A 5852-nucleotide genomic window follows, 5' to 3' on the forward strand; every position below is an offset into this window, starting at 1 on the left:
AAGAGAGAAGGAGTGAATCAATAAAGATGAAACACTGACGCTAGGCAGAAGGGACGTGATGATGTCAGTTGTTTACAGCGGTTCCACAAGTTTTCAAATACGTCCTCACACATTCACCATATGCAGTCCAGCCATTGTACTCGGTTTTGACCTGGGTTTTGTTTACAATCAGAAACATGCAGAGGAGGCTGATGACGTTTTTTTCCAGCCTGGTCAGTGTCTCTGAAGTCAACCCAGATGTTGTTCATCATTTTTCCAGCTGCTGGATAGTAAGAAATGTTAGTGAATATGTCAAACTCCAAAAAGAGGGTTCTCAGAATTGACAGTGGAAATAATGCCCCTGTTTATAGAACTTCTACATTATGGTAGGTCTGTATCATGGATGTTAAAGTGTTATATATTGCCTTCACATGTCTGTATTATCGGAGCTCTTGCTTCTGACTCAGGTTCCTTCCTGAGAATTGGCCTCCTGTGTCTGGCATGAGCGCACGTCTTGTAGTGCATCTGGACATTGTCTAGTTAAGCTGAATTACATTTTCACTTGACATTCAAATGTGCCTCAAACACAGTCAAATTGGATTTTTTCTTTCCGGCGCCAAAACACAGACTGCTGTTCATGTCATTTTCTCTCCTAATATTTACATGCTGTAACAGTGCCAGTAAACACCTTGTCTTGATTATTGTGTTATCCCAACAATCCATTACCAACTAAGATGTTTGACTTTCTAAGCTGCCTGTCACCTGGTAGGATTCACACCACTAAGCTTATTTCCATTCACATGAGACCAAATGTGTTGTTGATGAGGTTTAGGGTGCATCTTGAGTGTATTTACATCTGAACCAAAATAAACGGTTTCTTTATTCTTGGCAGTAAATGTCTCTGAGAGTGCTAAAAGGAACATGTTGAACATCTTTCTGGCAGCTTACCGCCACTGTTGTGCAAGTTCATACTTCACAAGAGCAAGCTCAAAGTTCAGCTCAGACAGATTCAAATGAACTAGTTCACATTCATAATTCATAATTCTGAATTTTTTTAACTTTTTTAGAAAGTTCAGTCCCAAAAGATAAACTAGTTTTCGTTCATTTCTTCCATTTATTTATTTATTTAATTTTTCTTAATGAGCTGCTCTGAGCCCCCACCCCCCCCAGTCATTGCCACATTACTGTGAACTATAGAATCACAGACAGAAATTACTGCGCAGAAAAAACAATGTCATAAATTAGGACAACTCAAATCAGATTGGTTTGCAAATGTTATTCAGCTAAATTAACATTTTTTATTCTGCAGAACATGAAATACAAGAGGTGCAGTAAAGTTAAGCTGCAGATGCAGATGCAATGGAAATTTCATTTAGCCTGCATAAACCAAATTATGCAGCAGTTCAAAAACATGTCTTGCCAGCACCAGCCATGCCAGATGCAACTAAAAACACAGGCATGTGCAATGCATGTTCATGCACAACATTGCTTATACAATTTGGCTATAACACCAGATTCTCCAGATTGCAAAAAGACAGTTTGAAGTACTGACTTTTTTTTTTAATGCATATTTAACTTGTACAATACCTGAAATATTTCTATTTAATAATATTTTATTTACCAACATTAACACTGGAGTTTTCACAGTGTTGGTGGTTTACATGATATGTTTCCCTGTGGAGAAATCTCTTCCCAGCTCATTTATAGAGGACAAATATATACCACTGTTCATTTTTGTGGTTGGTTAATTAACCTGTTTTATAAAACTGTCAAATATGTAAAAACATCACAAAGAGGAGCAAAGACGACTAATGAAAAGAACCTTAAATTCACACTGGAGGGTGAGAAAGTTGAGTCTTCTTTAGTTTAGTGCTGATGTATTGTGCCACGGCAATTTAAATACAGGCAGCAGGAGTCCATAACTCAAATCATCAGTAACACAAACCGCCGTGAGCACACGCTGCAACCTTAATGGATACAAAACAAATGAACTGATAATGTGGTTTCATAAATATTCGAACACCAACAACGGCAGAAGCATTAAATCATCATCAACAAAGCTGGTGATGACTACATCAGGGCTTGGACTGAAATTAATTAATCTGATGAGGTGCAACATAAAATGCCATCTCCACGGTACATCAGTTTCCGTCAGTGTCACCTATGATTTAATTTTAGTCTTTAGCCTTAGAGATGCAGCAGATGTGAACACACACGTGTTGGCCACTGCAGTTCAGCGACGCAGCAGGCACGCACACGCAACACAGCCAGCGTGTTCCTGGCGTTAAGTACTCCATGTCTGTAAATGGTTTCAGACACAAAAGTTGAAAGAGACAAAAAGTTTTATAAACGAAAGAGAAAAGCATAAGCTAATGATTTTACCCATTGCTGTTATTGCAGGTCAACATCACGCATGAGGAATCAGATCAGAGTGACTGAGCCACCTTCACCCTGGCCCGACCACATCTGGATGAAAGCAGAGTTTACTGTTGTAACCGAGCTGGCGTCCATCCAGCCTCGCTTTGTACAACGGAAATAAGCAGAACTTATTAAAACGAGTGAGTTCGCTCCCCGTATGTTCAGTCATGTAACGACTCCCCTGCCTCAGACGCTGCTTTGCCCCCCCCTCCCCTTTTTTCTTATAAAGTCACCTTCCCTGCCTGCGCTGCTGACACACCTGTTTGTAATTGGTTCTGATTAGCGGAGTAATGTTTTGCACCTGTGCTGCTCGGCGACGCTCAGTCATCTGACCAATCAGGAGTAAAAAGTTGTAAAAGTCAACCTATGAGGGACGGGGGCTTGTAAAAGTCGATTAGACATGAAAGAGGAGCCGGGATTGACGCCGGCCCTTCAGGGGAGGATTTCGCTGAAAGGCTCTCGGAGCAGAACAGCTTGGATTTATTCCAGAGGTGAAAAAAGATACGCGAGATGGGACAGATAAGTGTTTAGTCAGATGGATGTAGCTGAAAACATGATACTCGGCTGATATAATATTTCATATCAGAAAGTGCATGTTTATTTCTCTCTTTGTCTGCGAGTAACTTTCAGATACAGATTGTGTGTGTGTGTGTGTGTGTGTGTGTGTGTGTGTGTGTGTGTGTGTGTGTGTGTGTGTGTGTGTGTGTCACGGGGGGGGATTAACAGGTTTGAAGGAATGATAGACTCAGATTGATTCACTCATCTTCTGTGATCAGTACAGTATGACACACAGTACAGACACTTTATCATCATACTTTCATGGACCTTCAGCCACACAGATTAAAAAAAAAACTGAATGTTCGCCCACACACACTCACTCACACACACACACTCACTCACTCACACACACACACACACACACACTCCCCCTCTTGAGCAGATACAAGCAAAATGATCTGACTTCTAGTTCTTACCCTCCTCCTCCTCCTCTCCTCTCTTCTTCCCTCCCTTCCTTTCCCATTCCTCCCTCACTTTCTATCTTCCCCCTCAGGACAAGTTCAGGGTAAGGGCAGCTCAGAGGGGGAGAGGATGGAGGGATGGAGGAAGTGAAGGTATGGAAGGAGGTGCAGCAGCAGCAGCAACAACAGCAGCAGCAGCTGTCCACTAATGAGGTGCCTGGCTCCAGCTATAAACCACTACCGACAGATACAGCCAGAGGACGGCCGTGCTGTGTGGGATTATGTGTGTTTGTCAGTGTGTTTGCATCAGTGTGTGTGTGTGTGTGTGTGTGTGTGTGTGTGAATGTGTGGATGCATCAACGAACAATAAGGGAGAGGAGGGAATATGGGAAACTGTACAGCAATGGTATGGGATCAAATATTATGAGGTAAAGGAACAGATGTGTTGTCATCTGAGTATTTTCCCAACTTATGATCTATGATCTGACGTGTTGGGACCAAACTTTTAGGTTGGAAATATTCCAATTTTCCAATACACCATTAAGATATTAAGACGGTAAATATTGTTATTATCTTTATGGAATTACGCTGAATATTTTATTATGCAGACGACACCCAAAATAAAACCCAAAATAAACCTGAAACCTTGTCAGTACAGAGAGCGAGAGTTTTGGCACAACCACTAACACTGTGTCAACCACTGCCAGTTACAAGCTAACAAACAACATAAATATCTACTCTTACCGTTCCGATGTTGGTGCTCAACATACTGAGTCTGTCTGACTGAGGCTCAAACATGTGGCTGAGTCTCTCTGATATTTTCTCTGTTTACCAAACGCACTGCTCTTTCGCCGGTCAACCTAGTGTAAGCAGCGGTGGTGGGCGGGGCACAAGGCCGGATCAAGAATTTCTCAATGAGGAAGTATGTGCTTCCAACCCCAGTTTTCCATTTTTCTTTTTCACTTTTTATGTGGGAACAAAATATCAATTACAGCAGAGTGTTTTTATATAGTTTAAAATGTGTCCAGAGAGGAACTTATTATTACTTCTTCTTTTTTATTATTTCAAATGAGAGAAAATTACACCTTTTAGAAAAATATGGTGAATCAATGAAAAAACACAAGGTAACATGATGCATGACACAAAATAAAAATAACAAACACAATGAATGATTGATGTGAAAGTTTGGTTTCAGTATGAGTCATTGTTCTGATGATGTGTGTTATGTATTTATAAAATCCCAGCATCTCCTGGGACGGAAAACTAGTCATTTTTCAGTATTAACTGATAATTGATATTTTCATGTGAATGTATTCTTTGGTTCTGTTTATTTGCATAAAACCTGCCAGAATAACCACATACACACAAAAAAGAAAATCTTAAAATTTCCTGGACTGTTGGATAGGAACAACGTCGGCTGAGGAGGGGTACTGAAATCATTATCCGCCTAACAGTGAACAGATGCAGGGACAGAAGATGGAGGGCAGAGAGCAGAGGCACTGCTCTCGCATTCGTTACTTCACTTCTTATCATATTCTGGTGAAATTGTAGGCTAATAGAATACGGCTTGGAACAAAACATTTAGACCACTAGGGAGCGTTTGATGTGACTTGCCAGATGCCTGAACAGCTTCCAAAGTGGACCCATAATTTCAAAGATATGATAAGATTTGTTCTTCTTGTGTGTTCAAGAGTTAAATAGATTCATTTTCCCAGGCCTGCTCCTGATCAGAGGACGGGGGGGAAAGACAAAAAGAAAAGAAAAGGAGGCTGGAGGCGTTAACACAGAAAGACAAAATTTAATTTTTAAAACTTATTTTAAAAAAGAAGAAAAGGTCAGATTTTCCTGACTGTGTGGCTATGAAGCAATCCTTATTTTTGCTCCAAAAGGGTGGAAAGAAATAAATAATAAAAAGATCATCTGCTCTTGTGTCAATAAAGAGAAACACAGGAGCTGATTCTGCATATTTCTCCCCCAAAAAGTGAAGGAAAAGACCCAGAGGGGAGGGGAGGGAAGCCAGAGCGAGGCAGACGGAGAAAAGGGAGTCGCGGTGCGGCGGCAGTGGAGGGCTGTATCTCACGGCATTAGGTGCATTTGAAATTTACAGCGTGTGGTCTCTCGCTCTAAACGCAGATATTAAAATCATTACCGCTGCGTGTTAGCATAAGCTTTCCTCTGCTAGAGCCAAAGGGCTGTGTTTTATGGCTCTTTTATTTAGTAATCCACAGTGGTTTCTTTGAGGCACAGTTTCCTCTCTCAGCCTCCCCGTTCTGACTGCGCTCCTCTTATCAAAGAAGGCCATTGTGTACTTATTACTGAGCCTATAATCCAGTTATCAATCCTAGCACCGGGGAAAAAGTACATACAGTTAGTTCTGAAGGTCGGCTCACAGGCGGATTGATTTAGAGACAATGGCGTACAGACAGAGACAAAGACAGTGATAAAGATAAAGGTTGGGAGAAATATTTCCAGGCAAATATGGGAGGAAGCAAAGTC

The sequence above is a fragment of the Seriola lalandi genome, unplaced genomic scaffold (genome assembly GCF_002814215.2).
Source record: "Seriola lalandi dorsalis isolate HSWRI2012SDOR001 ecotype SW California unplaced genomic scaffold, Sedor1 jcf7180002054764, whole genome shotgun sequence".
Taxonomy (NCBI): Eukaryota; Metazoa; Chordata; class Actinopteri; order Carangiformes; family Carangidae; genus Seriola; species Seriola lalandi.